This window comes from Epinephelus fuscoguttatus, linkage group LG7 (genome assembly GCF_011397635.1).
Source record: "Epinephelus fuscoguttatus linkage group LG7, E.fuscoguttatus.final_Chr_v1".
Classification (NCBI taxonomy): domain Eukaryota; kingdom Metazoa; phylum Chordata; class Actinopteri; order Perciformes; family Serranidae; genus Epinephelus; species Epinephelus fuscoguttatus.
In genome coordinates, this window is record NC_064758.1 from 42033298 (window position 1) to 42060903 (window position 27606).

General features: G+C 40.9%; 1 protein-coding gene across 1 annotated transcript in view; it reads right to left on the minus strand.

Annotated features, from left to right (window-relative positions):
- The window catches only part of oprl1 (opiate receptor-like 1), a 156723-nt gene that overhangs the window by 23508 nt on the left and 105609 nt on the right, over positions 1 to 27606 (minus strand). The gene's annotated exons all lie outside the window — the stretch shown is intronic.

Sequence of the window (27606 nt, forward strand, 5' to 3'; positions counted from 1 at the left end):
ATATGAGAAGTTAATTCAGAATTTATTATGGTTTACACGACATAAGGGCACAAATTCAGAGGAAAAAGTGGCTCTTTTTAGTGCCTCTTTTAAAAATGCTTTTTCCCCCAACATTGCCTGATACTACGTCACGAGAGGGACTCTGCGGTCTTGACCCTGCCTCTGTCCAATGCGCAGTAGTAGGTGGTAGTGAGTCTGAGCGGTAGTAAACTTGTGAGTTAGTATTTTTTCGGACCAAACAATCGACAAACAAGTTAGCAACGGTTAGCTAGCGGCAAACTGGTACCATGGTAGACAACTTTACAGCTCTGCACATTTTGTCCGTCCAAAATTGCACAGCTCTGGATATAGATTTCACCATGTTGTTACTGGCCTCTTTATCTGTTATGCATAGGGTGACCGGACATCCCGAAAAATTCGGGACAGTCCCGAAATCCAAGCAGTTGTCCCGAATCCCGAATCCTGCCCTAACTGTCCCGAAAATGACACTAGAGCAGAGTCTGGAGTAGCTATATCCTGATAAAACATTAAAAACTGATCATAGTGGTTGAGTCGTCCTGCAGCTCCCGCTGGCCGCACATTGGCTGCAGCAGTTCTTACATGAATTATGGGTGTTGTAGTTTTTAAACTGTGTACGGCAGTGGCGATGAAGTAGCCTCGATGAAGAGTGCACAAGTTGCAGCCGCAAGGACATGGAAAGCGCAGGCAGCCACGAGAAGGTTAACTGAAGGCTAACTGTTTAAAACTGATCTACAAACTTGTTCTACATACTGATACGGCTGTAACGAATGAACTTTCTGAAATGTCTTTTATTTATTTTTTATTTTAGCTTTTATTTTTTTTATTGATTTTAAAGGACAAGTGCACTTACACTGATCACTTCCATAAAATAAAACGAGAAATCACCCTAGTTTTTTGTTTAGCATTTAGTATTGTTCGACTTCTGGGTCAAAGCCCCTGTGGAAATTGTGGACTGACTGTCTGACTGACTGTATACATGCAGGAGGAATTCGACTACCAATCACATTACCATTATCTGGGCGTGTTCGTCCGACTTTGAGAAATTCGATTTAGTATGATTTCAGTCAGACTAACATGAATAACCGCTCTGTCTATAATAACCAATAACCCCTCCACCTCTGGGTTTCATAAAGACACATTAACATGTTCATGTTACCTGGACTTGAATTCGCCCCAAAACACCAGCTCACTATGACTACCACTAGCACTCTGTTCATTTCACAGTTCTCTTTGAGCTTGTGAAAATTAGTCTGGCTTTGCTGGACACCATTTTTAATACTGATCAAGATGAAAACATATATCTCTATGATTAACATGTTAAAAATGGTGGACTGTGCAGCCTTGCTCCTGCTGTTTGAGTGCACTGAGTGCTCTCTAGTCTACTACCAAGTTTGACAGCTCTGGGATTGACAACCAACGACAAACTTGATCAGCTGTTTGTAAAAGCAGAGCCCAGAGGGTGACTTTAACTCTAACCAGCATGAGCGAGCCTGTTTCAGAATGAAAAGCTGATGTGATGTGATCTGACCTTCTCAACCTGCTGAGGGTTTAGATCATGTCCCACAGGTCATAATGATATAATTCTTTGAGGGTTGATGCCTTGGGGCTGTTTTGCACTAATTGAGTAAAATATAAAAGTCCCATCAGCGGTCACACTTATCCTCCTGTCAGAGAGCGTGTCAAAAGGTTGGAAGTGATTAGCTGATGCTTTAACTCAGGTTCAGACTCTGCTGCAGCTTCATGCTGACAGATGGACTGTGGCAACTATGGACTTATGTAACCTCTGTGTGCGAGTGAAGTGACAGTACATGAGAGGGTTTTGTCCTGTGTATGGCATTTGTATGTTCACAGCTCATCTCACACTGAAGCTTCAGGCAGAACACATGGCGCACAGTGTGTGTGTGGGTGTTTGTCAGTTTGATCCCAGACATTTCCACAAGCTGGCATGCGTGTGTAGGTTTCTTCCGTGTGTGTATCCTCTATACATGTGTGTGTCTAGGGGCATGTCTGTTGTCTGTGTGTGTGTGTGTGTGTGTGTGTGTGTGTCCTTGGGTGATACAGCACTTGTCAGAAAAGTTTTATCTGGTCGTGTCAGCAGCAGAGGGGGCACAAAACTCTGCTACACACTCACACACACGCTATAAATGGTATTTCTCTTGCTCTTTTGTTACAAGTTTCTGTCATCACACGTCATGACTTGTGTTTTTATTTAGACATTTCTCTCAAACATCTCGTGACTCTGCCGCAGAACTATGAGACTATTCAGTCTTATAAATCCTGCCGAGTGGAGGATCAGCTCCACTGACGAGACGTAAAGTTGATGCAGGATTCATCTGTCAGTTTTGTCAGACCCTGAGTGTGCTAACACTTCATCAACTACTAGTCAAGGACTTTAGGTAGAATCTGCAGAGTATTAGAGCTGGGATATAATTACCACTGTGCACACTTGTCTGAATGTGACTGGGTGTTAGTGGTCCTCTGATAATCAACCAGTTCACAAATGACCCTGTGAGTGTGAAGCATGGATGACACAGCTGAGGCCAATCAGCTAATGTGACCTGCATGCTCCAGTGCTGCTCTCCATGTGACACTAATACTGATGAATCTAGACAGGCTGAAAATGACTCAAGTCCTAGAGGCCGTTTACACGTTGCCGGCTATTTTCATAAACGGACATTTCACTGTCTCCGTTTTCAAAAAGATCTTTGTTTACACTTACCCGTGTATATATACACACACAACAGCATGCCAAACCTGTAGGTGGCAGTGTAACGAGAAGCTCAAACCTTCCATGTATCCATTGTCACCATAGCAACATAGGTCGCACTTTTGACACATGCGCAAGTTACAGCGCATACTGTGACGTCGGCTGCCTATAACTCCGTTTATCTCCGTTTATCTCAGTTTACATGCAAACGCGCAACCGGAGTTTTCCAAAATCTCCACTCTGGCTGGAGTTTTTAGAAAGACTCGTTTTCAGAGGAGAAATCTCCATTTGCGTGTAAACGAAGGGCACAAACGAAGGAAGATGTCTCTGTTTATCAAAATCACCGTGTACGTGTAAACGGCCTCCTAGATCAACAAAATCATAGATATACAAGTGCATAATGTAATTTGGTAAAAAAAAAAAGGTGATAGTCAGATAAAGTTGGACTGCTCTGAAATCATATAAAGCTACTCTGACACTACAATCTATAACTTTAATTAAACCCTAATTCAACATTTCCCTGCCACATGGAGTTGTAATTTATTGGTTTAAAGAACAGTCAGTACGTTTACATGGACAGTTTAATTCCACTTTTAATTGGAATGAAAGGCCATTCCGATTAAAAGTGGTCATGTAAACGGTCATTCCAATTGAAAATTAAATCCGATTAAAGGTGGTGGTTTATTCCGTTTGTCATTCCGAATGAAAGAATTTTGTGTGCATGTATACACTCATTCCTCTTTAAGTTCATTCCGGTCTTTCTGCGCATGCTCGTTTCCTTGCCCTTCTGGTGCGATGACGTATATAGCGCGCATAGCAACGGGCTGCATAGCAACGGGCTGAGCTAGAGCAGTCGGACTCGTTGCACTCACCGGTTTCCATTCGCCACAGCACGGTCTTCTACCTCCCTTCTCCTGCTCAACAGACGAAGCATTAGCAGGACAAGGTTGTTGTTGTCGTACTGCTGCTTTAAGAATATAAGCAAAACACGCCCGAAAAAGGCACTAAGAACGGGGTCGTCAAGCATCTTGTTATCTGGAGCGAGGACTACAGTGTTTTCTTCCGGTAAACGTAAACACGTAACATCCGCCCTGCCCCCTATCCAATCAGAAACCTTCCCTGCCCCAAACCTTGCGCAGACCTGAATAAAGGCGATTGAACTGATCTCCCATGTAAACCCTCATTCGGAATGAATATTTCCCATGTAAACTACCTGGAAAGACTTTAATTCTGAATGATTTCATTCAGATTCATTTCATTCCGAATGAGAAGCCATCATGTAACCGTAGCCAGTGTGTCAGATTTAGGGGGATGTACTGGCAGAAACAGATTACAGGTATGTTTCTTTTAGTGTATAATCACCTGAAAATGAGAATCACTGTGGTTTTGTTACCTTAGAATGAGTTATTTATCCACAAACATACATACTGAGATCGCCATGTTGCCCAGAAAGAACAGTTCAAACACTGGCTCAGATATTCGCTTATTCGCATTGGCAACTGTAATTTACTGCTTTAATCAGTGTTTTTAAAGGGTTAAATCACCTGGTCTGTTTGTTTCGGAGAGGAACTGACCTCTGTGGATAATTCAGCTCATGGTGAAAACCTCCTCAACGTCTGGATCTTTAGTTATCAGAGTAAAAAGGCGAGCACACATTAGCAGGTGCTGGGCCTGACTCTGACATGCCAAACAGCATCGGCGAAACGCTGACTTGTAACGTGAAACTGCTTTATTCAGTGTTTTTACTGGTTTAATTCACCTGGTCCATTTGTTTTGGAGGGTATGAGACCTATTAGGATAATTCGACTCCTGGTAAGAACCTCCTGAATAATGAACAATAAAGAACTCTAACCAAGAGAAGTTTCAGCTGGTTGTAATATGCGACTCTAGATGCCACTAAATCCCCCCTAAATCTTACACACTGGACCTTTAAGTCAAAACTAAGTTGGATTTAATTGATGCAACACAAGTCAAAACACGATTCGGGATGTGGAAAATGGTAATATGGACAATACAAGTAGAGAGACAATATTATGTAACTGTATATTATAAGTAATTAAGCTCAGTGCTCAATCAGGAAGACCGCCTCCTCCAATCAGCTGATTATGGGTGTTCCCTCTCCTGGTTCACTAATCAAACTTTGCCACGATCTCCTTCAGCCATTAATGTTGCTGCTGCCAAACTTTAAACTTGTTCTCCTCTCTGCTCCTGTCAGCTGTCATTTTAGGCCGAATCATCACGTCCTCCACCACCCCATTCACCTCCAGTCACCTTATCCAGAGCCCAGGACCAGCTCATCAAAAGCCCACTCCTCTTCACATCCAGATCCTCAGCTCCCTCTCCATCTCATCTCATCACCACCACCACCACCACCAGCGTCCAGACTCCATAGCTTATCTATGATGTCTTTACCACCCTCCTGGAATATATGACATCCCAATGGGGTCTAATACTTACTTTATAAGTATATGTGCACATCATTTTCCCTCAGAATGAGTCTCTCCTGACTGAAATGACTGACTATATCAACCCTTAAAATTCTGCCGACACACCGACACATAACAGCAAAGAAACAGCAGATTGTTTTACTGAAGACGAAAAGCAGAGACGGTAAATCCTAAAGAAGCATGTGACGCAGGAGGCAGTGTAGTATAAAGGGCAGCGGCCGTCCTGATATGAGGACACAGGATTATTGCCACCACAGAATAATAACACTGTGCCAAGAGAGAAAATAAAATAATAGCTAAATATAGAAACAGGAGTGATTTATTACATGGCATGGGTGGAAGTACTGTACGTGCTCTACTGAGACCATCCATTGTAAGCCAATAGTGAAACAGGCTGACATTGGCATTTTGAAACCTGCAGTTACTCCAACAGCTACCCCAAGAGTCCTGCAGCACAAACTGTTGGTACTGATGTGTGCAAGTGTAGGTACCTCATAATGTTGGTTAAATATAACATCATACTTTCTGAGAATCATCTTTCACTGAGAAAACAAAGCAAAAAACATTTAAGTGTGAAACTAATCTGCCAACAGTCACATTAAAACGTATCATCAGTATCATCAAAGTGTGACACATCACCTCATTATACTGTATGTATCACTGCTTTTACAATAACTAGCTCATAAAATATATACCACACCATCATAGTTAATGAGGCATGGCAGCATTAATTATGTACTGTTACAATAATGGCGTTTTATTAGCATATCTATTTACTTTTGTGATAACATTCATGATTGTTTACATACGGCAGCTTTGGGGATGTGAAAATAACAGCCAAGACAAAGCAGCACGAACACTGACGTGTAATGTTGAATCAAGACGAGAGTGGGTTTGTTCTCCCACCTCATCATATGAACAAAATATCATCATAATCCACGACTTTACATAAATAAATAAACAGTGTTTGCATAACCAAGCGGAGATCCTTCTTCCTGTTTGGTTGAGATTGTTTGTCAGGGTGCATCTTGTTTTTTCCCTCTGCTCATTTCCTCCCCTCCAGTAAGTCTCGGCTCAATCTAATACCAGCCCCTGCACCCGCGCCTGGTCCACCCCGCCTTTGTTTGTGCATTTCCAATACGGTGAGCTGCACCAAATCAGTTAGGGCAGAGGAAGTGGACAATAAAGCCATCCAACAGTGAGTCTGCACAGGTGATGACTTCTCAAACACCAGTGAAACCTAATCAGCTTTTTTGCCATTTCGGTAGTTCATGTTCATCACTGTTAAGTATTATTTTGATTTGATTTTTATCCATCCTTCCTTTTAAGTAAGGTCAAGGTTTAACACAGGTCATCCTGCTCTAGATGCATCAACCATGTGTAAACCTGTAGAGTTTTATATATTCCAAATGTATTGTATCTATGCATGCACCTGTAACGCACCATCTTTCAGCTTTTCTTATAACATCCTGTCACGCATCAGTTCAGAGGAGGACTCAAATGCAGACTAACAAAAAGCGAGCTTCAATGTAGCTGATCAAAAACATCCAGTACAGGGAGGCAACAAAAAATCCAAACGAAAGCTGAACAAAAAAACCAAACTGAAAACCAACTGGGAAAAAAACACCATGAACAGGGATGAGCACAGAATGCACCCAGGATGAATGACAGACGAACTGACGAAGGACAAAGGGAAACACACAGGTATATAAACATGGAAAACTAATCACAAGGACGAGACACAGCTGGATTAGGAAGACATGGGCAAAGGAGGGAAATGGAGATTAGCTAACGACAATGGGTGGAGCACACAAAACTAATACACTACAGGTGTGAAAGAAAACAGGCGGTAAAACACACAAAGACATAAACTAAAACCAGAAAAGACACATGAGGAGAGAATCTATAAAATAAAACAGGAAACAGATTAAACATGAATGAATAACATGAAACAAAGAACACAAACAGAAAACTCCGAAACAAAGTCCACAAAATAACAGAATATGAACAAAAACTCAGGATCACGACACATCCAAATAAATATCAATCCAAACAGATAATAATATGCTCAAACAACCCAAGACAAAAAAATGTTGTCATTACATGTTTCCGCAAACCAGGTATACGTTACATTTCTATATTATTATATGGCAGATATGTTGAAACATTGGTCAAACGGTGTGCATGAGGTACATGCAACTCTGACACAAGGTATCCTGAGAGGCTGGGCGACCAGGTGTATTTTTTACACTTTAAACCACATCTCAACCGAGAAAAGTGTCTCCTTTGGATAAAGTTGTGTGGTAACGTTAGACCACAACATCAACTCAACGTGAATAAGATTAACAATGATGTCTACATCTGTTCTAAGGTAAGTCAACATTGTGTTTGAGGCAACATATTGTCACTTTGCTGGAAAGAAATATAAAGTTATCTTTAACATCTCTAGCTAACGTTAGCTAAAGTTAGCCTAACGTTAGCTCCTAGCTGCGTTGTTCATCATGTCACCTTGTTTGCTGGGAGTTCATTAGCCTATTTTGTTCTAGTTTTGTACTTTGGTGATGGTACATCATTGTTAGCTGTTGTCCAAAGGGCTCTAGTTAAGCTAACGTTAACTTCTGGAGCTTAGCTTCATTAACTTATCTGTAATGGCAGAGATAACAAAGGTTGGCAAATGTTATGCTGAATGATAGGGATGTCCCGATCACGTTTTTTTGCCCCCGAGTCCGAGTCCAAGTCATTTGATTTTGAGTATCTGCCGATACCGAGTCCCGATCCGATACTTTGGCAATGCAGTAAAAATTTTTACTGTAGATTAACTGTATCATCCCACTATTTTTCTGTTCTTTGTGCTCTACTAGGGATGTAACAATATCACAATCTCACAATATTACAATACTGTACCCCAATAACAAGCCCATGACATTTATTGCAGTATTATAAGACATGTCATGATATCAAAACCTCACTGTATGATAATAGTACAGTAGCTCCACGGTATAATATTAATTCCATTATCCATTAGTCAACAACAAGAACATTTGGTCAAAAATAAAATAGCTTATAATGCCTTTCTCAATCACCAGCCTCTTTCCCTTTATCCCTCCCTCACCTGCCTGTCTGCCCCCACCTCACTCACTCCTTCTCCCTCCCTCATTCCCTCCCTCCCTCACCCAGCTCACCTCACTCCTTCTCCCTCTCTAACTTTAAATAAATACCTGGTTCTGTATCTGCCGTCACACAACAGTGTGAGAAGTTTAACGATGTCCGCGACATCTGCGCAGTCTGTCCGTGGGTCTGTCTCACGTGCGTTACGTCTGACTCGCTCTCAGTAGAAGCTGCAGTGACTGTTGTTGCTGCTGGGGTCTGTAGCGCTCAAACATCAACAACAACAGCTGCTTGGAAGTCAGCAGTGAAACAATTCAGCCACACACGTACTAAACAGTCAACTGACACGGTGACACGGACGATCGTCTCTCACACTCTCGCAAGCGCCGTCATTTCATATCGTTACATGTCCGCGACGACGCAGCCACACACACACGGACGTGCACGAAAAACAAGCGCGTTGCACCGAAGGCGCGCCGCTGGCGTCGCTTTGGGTTATGAGCGCCCATGACGCACATCTACAGTAAAAGTAATGGGTTTGAGAGTGCAAAAGAGCTACATCTGAACGCCCCCCATGCGGCCCGTCTTGCTTTAGACAAATAGGGAAAACCCTGACATGTATCTGATATGTCATAGGCCTATATCCGATCCCTGATCGGGATGTAACTTCCGATTCCGATCGAGTCTGAAACCACGTGATCGGCCCCGATTTCCGATCACGTGATCGGATCGGGACATGCCTACTGAATGATTCAGTGTAAATACTGTAGCACCAAACTAACGGAGAGACACTCTTGGTAAAGATGGTAGAAAGGCCGTTATCCTTTTCTCATATTCTGAGCCAAAAACCTGAACTTCAGTGGCACTTTAACTTGTTGTCTTTGATGGTGACGGCAACCAAATGCAGTTCACAAGCGTACACTGTGACCTGTAAATTTTGGCTTGTAATTTAAGCTTTTCATCGACCTTCTCAACAATAAAATGATGAATATATCCCTCCAATGCGTAGTTTAGGCCCTTTTGGTTACTTCTAGGGCTGCCACGATTAGTCGACTAATCGATGACTAATCGACTATTAAAATAATCGGTGACTATTTTAGTAGTCGACTAATCGGTTTGAGTCATTCTTCATAGAAAAGTACTATAAAAGTACCCCAAAATACTTCTTACGTTCAGATTTTGGCAGCTTTACACACTCTCCCGTGACAGTGAACTAAAATCCTTTGGCCTGAGTATGAAACTAGACATTAGATGACGTAATTTTGGGGTTTGGGCGAGACAGACCGACATTTTTCAACATTTTAACACATTTTTCGATGAAATGATTAGTTGACTAAACGAAGAAATAATCGACAGATTAGTCGACAACGAAAATAATCGTTAGTGGCAGCCCTAGTTACTTCTCAATGACATCTGATCATTATGTCCCCAAAAATCATAACTTGCCTCCTGTGAAATGCCGTGTACTGTGACACCTGCCATAGCGCCGGTCACTGAATGTTGATAACTTGTCTGAGTGAGTGGAGGGGGGCGTGGCTTAGACATAGGTCAATTAGGAAGATTGGAATGCTTATCTTAGCGACTGAAAATATATTCTCTCGGGAGGAAAGATGACAAAAACACTACTGCTGCATGTCGTCAGACTAAAACTCTTTCCACTGTAAAAAAACATGGTCTGAAACACCTACTACAACCGACAGCACAACAATATGAAGCTCCACGAAATACACCCCACCGGAGGTGAGCCCTCCGCGGTCTCAGAGGTCAGCTGTAGTTCTGGCTAAACAACCAAAACTGGATTTTAATCTTGGACAGCTGCAGCTACAAAGACGTAATGAAGCTTGTGGATTGATATGTTTGTCCATGAGTGACTCTCCGTCTTCCAGGCAGAACCGTAGGAAAATGCCAGCCACAGGCAACTGAAGACAGGTACACATCTGAATTTTGGGGAGATATGCAATAAGTAATATAACTAGTAGTGTAACAAATTACTGTTGGCAGGGAGTAATAAGTAAATAAGATTTTTACTTTTAAAAAGAGTGACGATTAATGAATAAAAAAATACATTTTCAGAGTAACAAACCCAACACTGTGTCTATGTGACAGGCCGTCCACCATCCTCTCCACCTCCTGATGACAAAGTCAGCTCATATACTATGTCACATTAGACACTCTGATATGATACATTATGAAACATGCACATGTAACATATTCTTGGTTTGCAGAAACAGTCATTGCCAACATCTTCTTCTGGCCCCTGGGCTGGCTCAAAGCAACAAGTCCTCCGGCAAAATGCCCCGATAAATAGTCATCAATTTTCCTTGCCTGCCAAAAACACCTCAACACATTTATAATTAAGGATTTGTTGGGTTTAGGCACAAAAACTACTTGCTTAAACACTGTATTGGCTTTCCTGCTGATTTACAAGTCATAATCCACACAGCCAATGAAGGCCCATGTAGGAAAACGTATGAAAAGATTACAGACGTCATTCTGACAATCTTACTCCAGGCAGGATATAAAGAGGGATTAGTACTTTCAGATGTAAACCAAACCAAACCAAACCCAGTGTGTGTCAGAGCAGAAGCAACACCAAAGCTTAATGCAGCCCCTCAAACACCCCAACTCATGTGCGCTTAACACTGCAGCACTGACAGACATCTGTGTGCTGCCAGGGAACACACTTTGACACATTCCCTACGAGTCTTTTGGATGGATTAGTCAGAGTATCTATTAGTGACAGCAGGGTGGCTGCTGATTATAGCCTCCTTCCTGCCACTGTGTCCTTGGGCAAGGCTTTTGACCCCAATTACTGAGCGCGGCGTGCCGTGACTTTCCCTGCAGCTGTCGGGTTATGAAGCCGCTCTGTGTTTGTTTAGAGGAGACAGGGAGAGGAGAGGAGAGGAAAAGAAGTGAAGTAGGGTGAACCTTTATTATTCCTGAATGTCAGTTTGTTGTACAGATAGCAGCCACATAAGAACACAAACGATAAACACACGGCTGCAGGACAGAGCCGACAAATTGTGCATACACAGGAAGCAGAGGAGAGAGATAGTTAGAAGAAGACAGGAGATGATTGGGGAGTAAAACATGCATGGAGAGGAGGAGATTGAAATAAAGTGAAGGTGAAAGGTTAGAGGAGAAGGATGAGAAGATATGCAAGGAAGGAGGTGTGGCGAATGGAGGAGGATAACTGAGAGAATGAAGTGGAATGAGACGTGAATGGAATACATGGGATGAGAATGCAACCCCATGGCCAGAGACAAACACTGGCATTGTGTGTTGCTGCAAACCTGGATGTTTCTTTTGCATGTCTTTATGTAACAGATGGTCCAAATGATGCTGTGGTTAATATGTGGTTAGGTTTAGGCAAAAAACACTCAGCTATGGTTAGGAAAACCATGTTTTGGCTTTAAATACCAGGTTTTAGGGGCAGAATCCCAGCTGGAAACGCACCGCTTCTTGGGACCAATATTTCTTTCTGTTTTGTCAAGTTTAACCTGCAGCTCCACAACTCACAGCTGCAGCTCCACAACTCACTAAGACACACATAAACCCTCTGTAATCACTACCCACTTTTGTGTTTTTTTAATTAATTAATTTATCTTTTCTTTCCATTTCTTTTCTTACCCGGTATAGGTGCCCTTGCAGATACGTGAGTTAAGTACAACGACCACTTTTTGTGCCACAAAACTAAGTGGTCCCTAAAAAATATGCAAGTTTTGTGCCTCTATACTCAGCAATAATTCATTAAAAAACGTTGTTGTTTGTTGGTCTCGAAGTGGTCTGCAGCTTGGCAGGCATCTCGCCAAGGTGCCACACCATCAACCATCCCCTCCTCCTCCCGATGATGCTCAGTTCATATATTACATCACTTTAAAAACAATGATATGTACGAAACATGACAATGTAACGTATTTGTGGTTTGCAGATATGTATAACTAATAAATAATGTACAGAACAATAAATAATCTAATTCCAGGTAATATTAAGAAAATGTTTTGTGACAGGGAACTTTGAAAAGTCTGTGTATTTCAGTGTGTCGTGTGGATTTATGTAATGGGTTAGATGAGGAGTTAAAGGGAATCACAACTACAGAGAACTTTAAAAAGATGTACAGACTAAGGCTGCTCCTGAGTAAGAGCTTCCCTAGTCTACCAATAGTCATCATTAAGGGACATTAGTCGACTAGTCACCCACATGTTTATGATATTATGGTAATTATTAAATGATATATTTTGGTGGTTTGAGTTGAAGGAGTGAGAAAGAATAGTATCAGTAACATTGTTAACACTGTGCTACATTACAGAGAAATACAAACCGTACTAATGAACCTTCATTAATATAGGCCTATATTTTATCTCCAAGTGCACGTCACACACTGAGCGAGCCAACATTTTCTCCTACCAACTGAACTGGAAATGAGACAGAGATGAAAAAAAAAAAAGAAAATGAAATAAAAACAAGTGACAAATGTGAATCAAATGTGACAAGAATTACATGACAGAAATGATGACAGAATGTCAATTTAATTAAGCGACAAAAACAAGATGAGAGTGAAACAAAGCCACATGAAGGACAGGGAGCAAAAAGAAAACTAATTATGAACGAAGGTGATAGACACAGGGAAATGTGGCAAGGACAAGTGACAGAGGAGGAAAATATATAAATAAAATACAGATGGTATTTCAGTAATTCATTTATTTCCTCTCAGGGACAATGACACTGATTGCCAAGCTCGACAAAAGATCATTTTTAACTGTTGTCCTTCAGAGTGATGATAAATTGGCCATTAAATCATCAAGTGATAATTAAATTTTAAAATACCCGAATAAAAATAGGAGTAAATAAAGAAGTGTGAATGAAATAATAAGGATGGGAATGAAATGAAGATGATTACTGTATTAAAGTAGTGAAGGAGAAGAACGATCATAATGCGACACAAGATTACACTAAGAAAAGGGGAAGTGAAAAGGAATTGAAAATGAATGAGAGAGAGGAGAAGAAGGGGAAAAACAACAAAACACAGGAGAAAAGAGACAAATCAGAAAATAAGCAAACAGGAGGTAAACAGAGAAGCAGGAGAGCAGAGATGTAGCTCAGCTGTAGAGTAGACTAATAAAAATGATTATAGGATTAGGCAGTAGCTGCAGGCTGAGACTGGATCAATATCTAACCACTAGACCTCCCATTCCCCTGCTAGCTACAACATATTACTGGATTTAACAGCAAAATAGTCCCCATTATCGCTGTACTATGTGCGGGCATGTGGAAAATCACTGGTTGTTTCACTCAGTGATTTTCTTTATGTGTACAGTGAACATAAATATTAAAAGCATAATTGTTGTTTTTCCCTCTCTGAGGCCAAACAGCCCATTACAAATGGATTCAGAGAGTACACAAACAGAAACAGAGAATATAAATAAGTACTGGGAGAAAGTCTTAAAAGAGGTCACTGACAGATTTGAGAGCAGCAGCCAGAGGTTCTCTGGCCTCGATCAGGCTCAGAGGGGAAATCAGTTCACAGACATGCAAGAACCTGACCATGCAAACCTCTTGATACCAGCAGCAAAATCAATTCTAAAACTGACAGGCAGGCGGTGAAGGGCAGAAAGGATTGGAATAACAAGATGTCCTCTCCTGGAGCGTGTTGGCAGTGTAGCAGCTTCGTTCTGCAGAAGCTGTAGTTTAAATGTGTTTTGCATGTTGGGGCAAGAGGAGAGCTAGTCACAGTAATTAAGCCAAGAGGAAATAAATGTATTCAAGACCTCCTGCAGGTCTGTGGGTGAAAGAAAGGGCTGATCCTGGTGATGTTACTGAGATGAAGTACACATTATTAAACTTCGGTGAATAAAGTTAAGAACTGACCTTTCGCTAAGCCCTGTTCCTTTGGGATGGTCCCACAAGCTGTCAGAGTAAGCATGGAGCCCACACTGTAACTAACTGCACTCCCTGAAGAATTATTATCATATTTTTGGAAAATTATGCTGAATACAGTGAACTGTGTGGACCCTGAACAAATGACTAAGGACAGATCTGGACCCTGTGGCTGGACCAGTCGGGAACCACTAGTCGACAGGATACTGAAACAAAACGGATGAAAAACTACAGTTTAAGTGGTTTGTACTGGTGGGAGAAATTAAACAAACATCTGTTTTTGATCATTAAACTTCAGGTATTTTTGTTTATCTAACAGGGAAAAAGATTAGGGGACCCAAGATTGGACCCTGGGGGATCCAGAGAAAGTGATGCAGTAGAAGCTGAGGGTTATACTGCAACACAGTACAAACTATCGAACAGATGTGGATGGGATAAATCACCTTATATCTGATAACACAAGGGCTTTTAAGATTTTGTTGTTCAGTCAAAGCTGCTTAGAAGACCTGGATGTTGCAGCAACATTCTCCTTTGGCTATCTTAGTGCTATATCATAGGCAACTAGACTTGCTTGAGTTCTGTGAAGACATTTCACCTCTCACGTTGAGGTCACATGTGAGTTGTTGACCCAACTGACCATCATGTGTGTTGTTAGGGTCAGATGGGACCAGGTGTGAATGGGTGTTAAGTTGTCTGGGCAGGGATTCCAAGACTGCACTGTTGGTGGGTGATTAGTGGTGTCATAAGCCACCTCCTTGATGGTTGTTCCAGTTTGACGAAGATGGCTTCTTTCACACCTCTTTCAAACCATCTGTCTTCTCTGGCCAAGATGTTGCCAGTGATATCGCACTTAAGATTACCATGACCTGGATGACTGAGAATATTCACCAACATTCTCCTTTGGCCTTGTTCATCTTTTCTAATGTGCTTTGAAACATATTCTGGTAACAGCAGGTCAAGTTCTCTTCATATTCAGAGCAACATTCCAGTTAGTTATGCGAAGGTCAAAAGTCGGACCACTTTGGTAGCATTTACACTTTCACCTTCTTCCTTTACAAATGTTGCCATTTCCATTAACATTAGAATTAGAGTTTTAATAAATGTAAAACAGTGTTGAGATATGACAGCTGAGAGTGCAGCCAGGGCAGCAGCGAGTGTCGCTGCTGGCTGACAGGGGACCTGATGTCATGAAAAATGCACACTAGTTTTAGGTGACTGACTGTGAAGTCTGCATGCTGACTCAGGCAACAGAGACAAGTGATTGCCCTGCCAGTTTTACTATGAGCATAATGATTTGCTGTGGTGCTGACTCACAGGGGAGAGAGCAACAGAGGACAGAGCTGCATCTGAAGACACTGACACAGACTCTGTTTACAGCTTTAAAATGTTTTCCAGTCAGTAGATTTTTATAGGGACAGTCTTATTGTTCTCCTGCCCTTTTGTTGGTGCACTGCCATGTTTCTTAGCACCACTAAAAGTCAATAAGTGGAAAGCTTCAGAAGGATGTGTTTGGCATCATCTGCATGCATCTATACCTACACAATATCCTGAATGTGCACAGAGAGCACAAAATGCAAAAACAGCAAGGACCAGCTCATCAAATCATTGCTCCATAGCACCACCAGTTAACAAAAACGTCATTAGCTACCTTTTAAATAAGCGGTACCAACACGTTCTAATCCCAAATTTTCACATATCACCGCTTTGTCAGTGGCCTTTTGCACCTACATGTTACATGCTGCTTCCAACGCTGGGACATTAACAAAAGCACATGAAGTGAACATCAGGCTCCGGGGTGAAAGTCCTAGGTTTGCTGGACCTATCCTCCACCCCTCCAGCCTGTCCTTAGGGACTTTCTAGCCCCTTACATTACATTGTTCCCAGCAGAGTTTCAACCTGACACAGTCCACTGCTGTATCATACTGTCACAACAGGTGCTGTCTGGTTGCATTATGAACTGACATCTCCCCTTCTGGACGACCGGTAACACTGTGAAAAGTTACGTCTGGCTGGTTTACATACCGTCTCCTCTTGGTATCATGCCGCTGCCAAAGGTAGCTTTCGGCATCGGGTGTCTGACACTGAATTCACTGACAAAGTGGCAGTTTTTGACGGCTTTGGAATAAGAACAGGTTGGCAGTACTGCAGCAACAAGGTGTCTTGATTTGCCACCATTTTAACAAAGAAAGAGCACATTTTGAGGGACCTAATAAACCAAAGTACATGCCCTGCTCTTGCCACTACAAAAACGTCAGTTAAGCTCAACAGGTGTACAACCCACTTAGATCAAAATCTTGATGGTCTGTCACCAGACTGTACCAGCATCCTTGTATGTACTGTAACAAAGAAAGGCTCTAAGATGGTGGTATAGGATTAAAGCGAGAGGACATATGAAGAGGTAGACCAGTATTGAGGGAAAGTAAAAACAGAGGGAGAGACAAACAGCTAGATGGATTTCCAAGGTGAGTTTGGTGATGAAATGTGTCTCCTGCTTTAATATTTGGGGAAAGATGGTCTAACATGAACTCTGAGTGGCATAGCTCCATCTCCAAAGACAACATTTGCTTAATAAAGATTTTCTGTGTGTGCGATTAAAGTACACTTAAAGTATCTACTTCAGAGTTCTTATGCAGACAATTTAACATCTGTGATTTCTGTTATCAGGGTTCTGTGAAGATATATGGAGCTCCTACAGTAATGTCAATAGAGTCTGTTAACACCGTGGCACAGTCAGATAATTAAGTAAATTGATTTTACAGCAGATCATTTATAACATTAATGTATCTAGTGAAAGCTGACTGAGCGTTTTCAGCACTGGTTGCTTTTATATTTCTGGCAAATGATGAGGAGAAATTCAGCTGGCATAACTGAATCTTCCCAGTCTGAGTAATGCTAATAATGTGGTGGATGATGTTACCTGACATAAACAACAATCTCTAGAACAAGTCGGTGAAGTCCATGAAAGTACATCTATGATATAATACGACTGAAAGCCCAAAATCCTGTTAGAGGCTGCGATGTTCACCAACAATGAGAAAGTGCTGGATCAGGCTGTTCTCATGCACTGTTCGTACCTTTTCCTACAAAAAGTAATGCACCACAATTTGTACATGCCCTATGTAATGATGTCTCAGCAATTTGTGTACTGGCCATAAATTTTGGAAGACTACAATCATGTTACTGATGCAGTGACGAGAGTAAAGACGGAAGCGGTCCCGAGTGGTCCAGTTAGGAGGCAGGTTGGGCCGTCAGATGGGTCACAAAACACAGGAATTGCCCCCAGGAGACTGCCGTTCAGAACCATGTGAACTTTAAGTAATTTTAAGGTTCGTCATCACCCATGTCTCTTTCCTAAACCTAATCACAGTAACTTTACTTTCCTTAAACCTAACTTCTGTAACTTCACGTTAATTACATACATACACATAGGATATAACATCATTTGTGGGGCGCTAATTCGTAGCATATCATACGAACCATTGTCTGTGTGTTTTCATCGGATACCTAGGAGGAGGATATGTTGGCTGGATGGACAAACAACATATTTTAGTGTGGCTACAATGATTTACACACACGAGTTTGTGCTTAAATTGGTGCAAAATAAAAGGGTTATGTGGGTGTTAAAATCAAAATGGTTTATCCCCTGATGACCACGAATAAGCTTTGAGTTTTGTGGCTAGAATCAGTGGTTCATCAGGACCCCCACAACAGGTCAAGAGATTAATCTAAGGACTTGCAAAATGCCTTCTAGGGTTGGTAATATGAAATTCTGCTACACAGAAATAAGTGCAAGCTTTTCTCCTTCATCTGGGTTTTTTCTTTTTATTCTAATAAAGTTCTGTTAAGTTTGCCTTAACTTTCCACAACTCAAAAATGTGAACCTTACGATAATGGGATTCTCTTGGGAGGGTCATGAATAAAAAAGAACGGAAACCACTTGTTTAGATTCTTAGATGTTTGTGCACAATATTGTCATTTTAGTCTGATAGTGGCACTAAAGGAAATGTCAAGAGATGACCAAAACCATTTGGAGTCAACGTCTTGTTTATGGCAATCCAAGTTGTTGAGAGAAACTTATGAGGATTGATTTGGCTACTTAAATAACTATATATTGATGTGTCGTTGCAAGCATATGTTGGGATTAGGAGTGGGGGATGCATCAAGATTCTGTCTTGAACGATGCAAGCATCAATTTGGAAAACTCATAATCGATTTTAATTTTTATATTTATTTTTCAAATTACCGTAACTCCTCGACCATTCACGCTATCGACGTAATTCCAACGGATTCTGAAAGCTGAGAAGTGGAGCTTTCCAGTGATATAGTGACATCATTACCTGTGGTGGAGGGGAGGGAAGTGGGCACAGCAGGAGGAGAGTGACAGCTGACGAGGAGAGTGCAAGTTGGAGTGTTTTAGCGGAGTTTTGGTGAGTTTAGTGGGTGGTGTTATCTTTCTAAATGATATTTAGTGTTGTAATTAATTACTAAACAATAAATAATAATAGTAAATAGTAAATAATAGTATTTGTGGTTTTTTGAGAGCTTTTGAGTGTTTTTTGCCGTGTTTTCGTCGTGTTTTCACCATAGTTCGTAGTTTTGCCATCGTTCGTATTTTTTTGCAACAGTTCATGTTTTTATAGTTCAGTTTTGTAAATACTGGAGGAGAAATGTCGAGGAGGTCGACAAGGGACAGAAGAGTCCCGTTGAGATTTGTGGATGAGGAGGATGGACTGGAGGAGACTGGTGGAGTGTAGTCATCTCAACCACAGTAAGTAATAGGCCTACAGTTTGTATGCACTGGATATGTATTCCCAGCTTTATTACAAAAATGTTTTTCAATATCTAGTGTAAATTTTCTTATTGGCTTGTTTTAGAATCAAGAATCGCTTTATAATCAATAAACATTTGTGTTAATAAAAGACAGACAGTGCTTTACAATAGTGCTTTACAATTGTTTAAGAATTACAACAGCAGTAGCATAAATCTCAACATTAAACTCCTCCTCTCCTTTCTAACTTTAGCTGAACGTGTCAGACAGTAAGGTCACTTTGTCAAAACACAAATGACTAACAAGCCAAACAGGCCAAGTGTTAATGCTGCAGTAGGCAGGATTTCATTTGTTCTGAAACAGAATAGAGGCCAGAAATGTAATTTTATGAGCCAGATATCTCAACAGCTGCTGAAGAATGTTGAGCTACCAGTATCTATTAACAACCCTGTTTACCTTCAGATGACATGTTTTTGTCATTTTCTGCTTCGGCTTTATATAAACCTCATACGTATTATCTCTTTGGGGTCATATGAAAGTCTTTGTGCACCTGTTACTGTAGAAACTGAGCAGGATTCTTTGAATATTTTAGCCTTTTTAGGAGAAGAGCTGCCATCTGTGAGCTGTAAACCCCAAGAGCAAGTGTGTCATGATATCCGAGGCTGCCAGCACCATCAGATCACGCACGCACACAAATGCTCATCATCAGTCTCACACAACCCTATAAGGCAAATGCACTGCGTTGAAACACACAGACACACACAACTTAGTATGTGCGGTGAAGAAGGACCCAGCTGGATCCACTCAGCAGAAACTGATAAGCAGCTATAAGAAGAGAAATGAAATGAGTCTATTTCAGACTGAGAATGAAGCTGCAGTTATCCATCAGGTGTTATCAGGAGACTGAGATGAGCACAGACAGGAAGAGACGGAGGCTGTGATGAAGAGTCAAACTTTCCAACAGACACATACTTTTACAAACTTCAGCATTTGGTAAGAATCCAGTTGCAGCAGTTTTGCATAAGGTCAAAAGTAGCTATAGCTCTTTACACGTATGAAACATGTAGCATTGCTGGCTTTATCTCTCTGTCAGAGTAATGGCTTGTTGCCCAGACATAGGTGTCTGTTACACAAATGTACATTTTGCCTTTACTCAGACATGACAGGGCATTTACAGACACAGCCATAATACTTGCATAATATCTGGAGGGCAGTGGGTTTAATGATATTAACAAGGAGGAAGAGTACCCTCAGTTATCTCACAGGTTGCATTAGTGATGGATTTTAAAACCTATTTTGCCACTGAAGCCTGAATTAATAACTGTCATAAATGCGAAGGACACTTGGCCTCTTGTCTCACTGCAAATCCCCTAATTAATCTTCTCATCGATATCATCATTTATTAGCGAGAGAAGTCCTGCTGGATGTTTTATGATGTCGGACGGTGCACAAGGATAAAATAACAAGTCACTGAGTTTGCTCATATTGCTCAGTATTCATAGACGAAGGCTGAAAATATGGTGAGGGAGTGCAGGGATGAGTCCTTAAATCTGGAAACGAGTCAGCATGTTAGCCCTCCAGGTTACCTTGTCTCAGAGTCTGTGGGCTTTTAGTTAGATGCCTGAAATCAGGTCTGTGGTTAATACATTCTTAAGAGATTTTCACATTTTGTTCTACGATATAAAATACGACAGTAAAAATCCATCTTGTGAAGTTCTAAGCTTTTATGTTTGTTAAGAAATGCAGTTGCTAACAAGAGGCTAAATGAGACTACAGATCGTCATCATGCCACACGCGGTTTCACAGCCTTGTTGTGGTGGCAACATTCAGTACGTTTACATGGACAGTTTAATTCCACTTTCATTTGGAATGAAAGGCCATTTAGCTTTTTACTTCTGCTGATTTAATTTACGCTGGTATTCATTTGTGAAGGTTATCATGCTGAACAAAACATGTTTATAAACTTCTGTTTGCCACAGAGCTTATTTTCTGCAATAATTCAAAATCCAATGGAAAATCTCACTGGGTTTTTGTTGTGGCAACAAGGCCAACTTCCATGTTGGCCTACAGAAAACATCATCCCTGCAGCACTTTACTGTGACTATACAAAACTACTTCCCCTTATGTCCCATTTCGTTAGGAGAAAGAATGTCAACAACTTAAATTTGGCTTACTTTAAGCGTCTTTGAGTATCCTGAAAAGCGCTATATAAATCCAATGTATTATTATTATTATTACTTAAAGTATTTAGTTGTTTTATTTGACTTACATTGTTTCGAGAAACAGTTTGAGAGTTCATGCACTGATACAGCCAGTAGATGCCACTAAAGGGCGGAGTCCAAAGTTTCACACAACAAACGAGCAACTGTGGAGGAGGTCATGATACTATACATTTAAATGAAGCCAGCAATGGTCTGTGCAGCCATTTAAAACATCCTGACTTGTCGATGGAAATTTCTTTTCACTATATAACCGCCATTATTTAAATTTCTTCGTCATCTCCTATCGTCGTATCGCACTTCAACTATGCTACACTGCCTCTATGATCTCTGGTGGTACTGCTCCGTTTTGTCTGTAACCGTAAGCTTTTAGGAAACGTGCAAAAATATGGATGAAATGAACACAGAGTAGGCAGGAGTCTCCGTCCATCTTGTTTCTGTATCTAACATTGAGCATAAACAAGCGTGCTATTGGTGTTATGTACTCATGCTACTTGCAGTGACAGTTCCACCTCATTATCAATCCATGTGTAAAAATTTTAGGTCTTACTTCCTGCCACTGTTGGTTCCTTAGTTGCAGGAAATATTGACACAGTGCTACAACGCTCATGTGTACAGAGATCGTATTAGTGTGGATACAGCCTCAGTTGGGACTCATCCCACATTTCCAAGCTCTCATGCTACTTTTGAGGCTGTGTTCTTCACCCCATATCTGAAGTGACAAGAAGATGAACCAACAAGACCAGAGAGAGAAAGATGAGAAGGCAGACTTCACACAGGCTTCACATGCTCATGGAAAACACCAACAAAGTCTCGTCATGATCAAATACAACTGGAAATGATGATGACAACTGAAGTCAGGCTTCACCATTTGCTACGAGAGGAGTCAAACAGTCACACACGTGCAAACTTTTAATAAAACAGTGAGATGAACCATGGAGATTAAATGAAGCTTTTCTTAATCAGATCATCCGTGTTGTAGTAGAAGAGCCGCACAGACGAGGCTGACCTGCACGCAGAGGTTGAGCACCTGACTGACTGACATCTCATTAAAGGAAATGGAGTTCAGTCCGTGCAGCCTGGGAGGGGAGGGGAGGGGGGCTAAAGCCACACTAGATTTAATCATTGAACTTGCAGTGGTGCTCTATTAAATTGAGTATATGGTTGAATTTCTGTACACGGTCGGTACTGGCTCCTTTTGAAGGAGAGGGCAATGAAACATAGATGAGCAAAAGCAGCGATGAGAAAGTAGATATAGTCGTCAAGCATGGAAAGTTAGATCCTCATTATGAGGGTTTGATGTTCCGGTCAATTTGTCCTGAGCGGGCAATTTGTGCTGCAGCAAGCAAAACACTCAAAGCAAGACATAAAACATGCAGAAAGACACGAACATAGCAGCTGACATCAACACGTGCCCGGAGGCTTCCACTCCGACACTCCTCTGGTGCAGACAGTTTTGGAGTGTCCACCATCACCCTCACATAGGGATGCACGATATATATCAGGTCGATAAAAAAAAAATCGTCCGATAATGTGACATTTGAATTATCATGCATTATTCCAATAATTAAAATCATAGCCGATAAATATCACTGATAATACAAAGCCAAACTGCTTTCATTGACTTAAATCAGAGCAGCATCTACACACCTGACACAGTGAGTGGTGGCACATGTACCTTTAAACTTTGTTTGCAATCCACCAAAAAACACAGAGAGGAACAACAACAACAACAACAACTGCAGCACCCTGGATTGTGCCAAGGGTCTGACCTCAGACTGCCGAACACCCCACCAGATTAACAAACTTCCTGCAGCTGTTAAACAACTTAAACACAGCACTGAAGGACCGTCTCCAAAGTGTTAGCACAAGCTAATTAGCAGCAACGGCTCACATCCAACACCGAGCTTTTAAAAAGCTCAACTTTGTTGTTAAACTTATTAATAACAGCTAGCCATGTGATGCATTTATTTCAGTTGTTACCTGGTGACCCAGTCTGGAGCACATCTCTCTCTCTCTGGTTGCGTGTGTGAGATACAGCCGTGTGTTTGTCTGAGTTGAGTGATAATGTGTGAGGTGAATCAACAGCTCATCACTATTCTACTTTGTAGTTGTTGGCTAGTCTATCGTGGGATGGTGAGACGGCGCCTGAGTGTGTTTATAAAAATGCAGCGTAATGATTTAAACATGTCATACAGCAGACGTACAAGACTCCACTCTGCAGTGTAGTTGATGCACTCTACTGATACACCAGAGAATCACACAGTAACACAGGGCTTCATCTGTAGTGTAGGGTTATATGGGTGTAGAGGCGTTGAGGGTCGGCCATTTGACACCACCCCAGAAAGTCTCCGTCTTTTTTTACAGCCTAATGTTGGCAGGTGTGAGGAGTCAGAACTGTTGTTTGTGTTTATTAATCCATATTTCCTCACTATATCTCAGCCTTTCTTACCCTTAGGTGTACATTATTTACAGGTTATACACTTATTTTTAAAATACAAAAATGTGAAGTTATCGGTGATCGTATTGGTTGAAAAAATCCATATCAGTGCACCCCTACCCTCACATGGGCCATAAATAATATAATGGTAAATGGACAGCATTTATATAGCACCTTAGTGCTTAACAATGTGCCTCTCATTCGCCCATTCACACACTAATATTGGGGGATGAACACTGAATATTGGCAGCATTATAATTTAATGTACAGACGGTGACAAATTAGAGGAAAACCTGAATCAGTGAGTGGAGAAACAAAACAAACCCTGATGCTTCCACACAGCTGCACTGCATGATACAATCAAGCAATTAGCATCCAATCATGCTCCGTGGCATGTATACGAATGCTGAGCAGGCTCGGCTGATTAAAATATTTGTTTATTAAGATTTTGGACCAATGTGTTTGACAACACTCTCCATCAAATGAGGGAATACTATTTGGAAGAATGGTGCTCATCACTCCAGCAGAGAAGACTTAGAGAATCAGTGCCAGTGAGTACTGAAACAGTTCTTGAGGCATGTGGTGGCTCAACTCTTCACTAAGACACTTAATGTTGTTTTTTTCTTTAATTTGTCACCTCTCCATATCACTATCAACGCATGATTAATCTGCATGATTCTGGACATCATCATCATCATCATCATCACCACCATCATGGCCAAAGTCATGGACTTGTCAACACAACCCAATCACCAGAGAAATGTTGCCATTGTACATTTCTGCAAACCATGGATACGTTCCATTTGTGTGTTATTATGTAGCGATTATATTTAAACTTCATGTTTCAACAACCTGGTGGTTAGTATGTTTAGTTTTAGGCACAAAACCACTTGGTTGTGGTTAGGAAAAATCATATTTTGTCTTGAAATACTCAGTTTTGGTGACACAATCCCAGCAATGTATCATTAAAAAAGCTTCACATTTTGTGGCACTGTCTCTGATGGAGAAACAGCCACAGGTTGCTAACGGACACCCTCATTTGGAGGCTAAAAACAAGCAGGAAACCCAGCAACAGGTCCCTAAAAAACATCTGTGTTTGGTGCCTTAAATGCCACTGAAACACTGGGAGTGGCAGAAAGAGGGAGAAAGACAGTTTTACAGCTACTAAAGCTTCAGTGACATAAATCCAATTTAAACTTTGCAATGACAAGTATTTAGATTTAGCATTTTTTGTATTTGTGTATTCTGTGGGAGCTGCAGGTCCACAGAGTTACTAATAAACCCATCACATTCTTCCTTCTACTTACAAGAGGTGGAAACAAAGACAGGCAGAATTAAAACATTAAAACCCGAAGGCTAGTTAAAGCAAATTATTTATAGGATAATTACATACCTGTAAAATGTTATTATTTGTGAGTATAAGATCCCACGCTCTTTAATTATCTTATGATATAACTTTCCCTGAGATCTGTTAGGTACACTGTGAGCAGCAGTGTTTTACTAACAAACCCAGACAGTTGCACCTGAGGTCTGAAACATCATTATCCAAATGTTTTTTGGTCTCCATACGATGGTGGAGAAAAATACATTCAGAACTAGCTTTGATTAATTTCTCATCTTGGATCCTGCAGCTGCAGCTCGGGCTCAGCGTTCAACAACTTTGAACTTTCATGTAATATATGAGCGCAGGAGAGTGTGCCAGGAAAACTGCATACCACATGTTTAATATTGGAAGAGGCATGCATGCCTGAATGTCACTCGAGGCTGGACCTGAAAGTGGATTGGTTTGAGGTTTGGAAATACTTGATTGAAAAATTGGATTTTGTTTCCAGACATGTGGCAACATATGAGGAGGTATGGGAGAAAAAAAGGATGGATCTGACTTACTGGACACGAGCAGTGCTGTAAAGCCCTCTGAGGCAAACTGTGATTTGTGATATTGGGCTTTACAAATATAATAGAATTGAAATTGAATACCACAAGACAGGTTTGGGATTCCTGAACTGCAGCAATACTGTCATGCATCTGTGGCAGCATTGCTGGTGTGCACCGCACAGGGCACAACTTGCCCTGAACTGTAATATCACCAGAATGATACAACCTTAGGTCGGCCATCGTGAAGGACACGATGGTTATTTCTCTGCTCTGTTTTATGAGAAATATTTTATTGTCTAAAACCCCACATATCCTTTGCCATCCCTTTTTTATAGTAGCAAGGTCCATTAAATTAATAGAAGCCATGTGGCAAAAGGTTGTTTTTCAGTTCCTGTTTCAAAAACAATGCAATGCAACATACTGTAATGTTCAGGGGGATGAAATCATGGAATCACTTACATCAGACATTACACATGTAACAAGTGCAGCTGTTTTTAAGAAGGGGTCAAAGAGATACCCGATGGCACAGAACAGCAGCCCATTGCAAACAAGGTTTGTTACATAATACCTGACTGCATGAAACTACTCTACTATCAGTCACTGTATATGCTGTTTAGTAGTACCACAGTTACCCATGAGCTGTAACATTATTATTATTATTATCATTATTTATACAAAGCTCTGAATGGGCTGGGGCCGAGCTACATTGCTAACTCCCTTAGCTGAACTATTTGCCTCCAAGAACATCTGCTGCTGGTTTATTGGAGGTTCCCAGAAACAGCCAGAAGAAGAGCGGGGATGCAGCCTTTGTCAGTTACACCCCAAAGCTATGGAACACACCAGCTACAGATATCAGAGAAGCTAGATCGCTAAATATTTTCAAAGGAAAGCTAAAAACGGATCTGTTCACTTCAGCCTTTAACTAGCTCTGACCTTCCTGATACAGCTCTGAAACTCTTCTCACGCTTTTACTTTCTATTTAGGCTTCACGCTGCTGCAACTCTTAAGATCTTACCTGATTTTATAATTTATAATTTTACAACTCTATGATTTTGAATAAGTTCTGTCTTATGTTCATTTTGTTTTCATGTGAAGCACTCAGTGCTTATACTGAACTTATTGTAAAACACATTCTGCTGCATTTCTTGCATGAAAGGTGCTTTGTAAATAAAGTTTGTTATTATAATCTACTTATTTATTATGTGGTTATTCTCATGTTTTAAGGTTTTCCTGTTTTCTTTTTGTATTTTGTTTCTTTTTGCCTCGGATTTTTAATTAAATATTTGTTTTACACTATGATGTAATGTTTGCTTGTGTGGACCCCAGGAGGAGTAGTTGCTACCTTGGTGGTGACTAATAGGGATCCAGATAAATAAATTAATTACAGAAAAAGAAGATGTGCTTACTCTCAGACCGACAGCAGTGAAATGGTGAGTTTGATGTGTCCACAGACGTGTTCGTTTTTGTTTCTTATTTTTTATGCTCATGTTATATATATGTTTGTAAAGTGTTGCTAATGGATTATAGCTCTGCTGTATTTATAATTATAATGAATGTGAAACTGAATATAATTATATGCTATATGCTGATTGAGTCCAGTTGTATTTTCCTCTTTCAGTTAATCCCAGTGTTGCATATTTATAAGACGTAAATGATGTTTTTATAGTTATTTCACTGTAAAACATTCAGTCATCTGAACTGTTTGAAAGCTACATGGACTTTGTGCAACAGGTTATATTAAGTCTTCATTTGGACCCACTCAAAGTCATTAATTATCAATAATCAAAACACAACAGCTCATGACTCATGCTATTATCTCATTGTTCTGTCATTATCACCTCTGCTGATCGGTTCCACGGAAGACATCAAGAGCTGGAGATTTCCTTCTATTTTGGTAGCAATAACCGTGCACCTGCTGTGTGAAAGTTCATAACATGGGGCATCATGTGGAGTATCATGTGTCACGTCTCTGAAATCTCTGCACTTGTTTGATAGGAAATGAAGAGGAAAAGCGGCATCGTACAACAACGTGCGCTGGGCCTATTAGTCAGACGCTGTGCAACAGAAGCTATAAAAACTGGGACAGCAACAACATTTGTAAAGTGGGTTCACTCGTCACGTCTCCCTAAGCAATCTCCTGATGT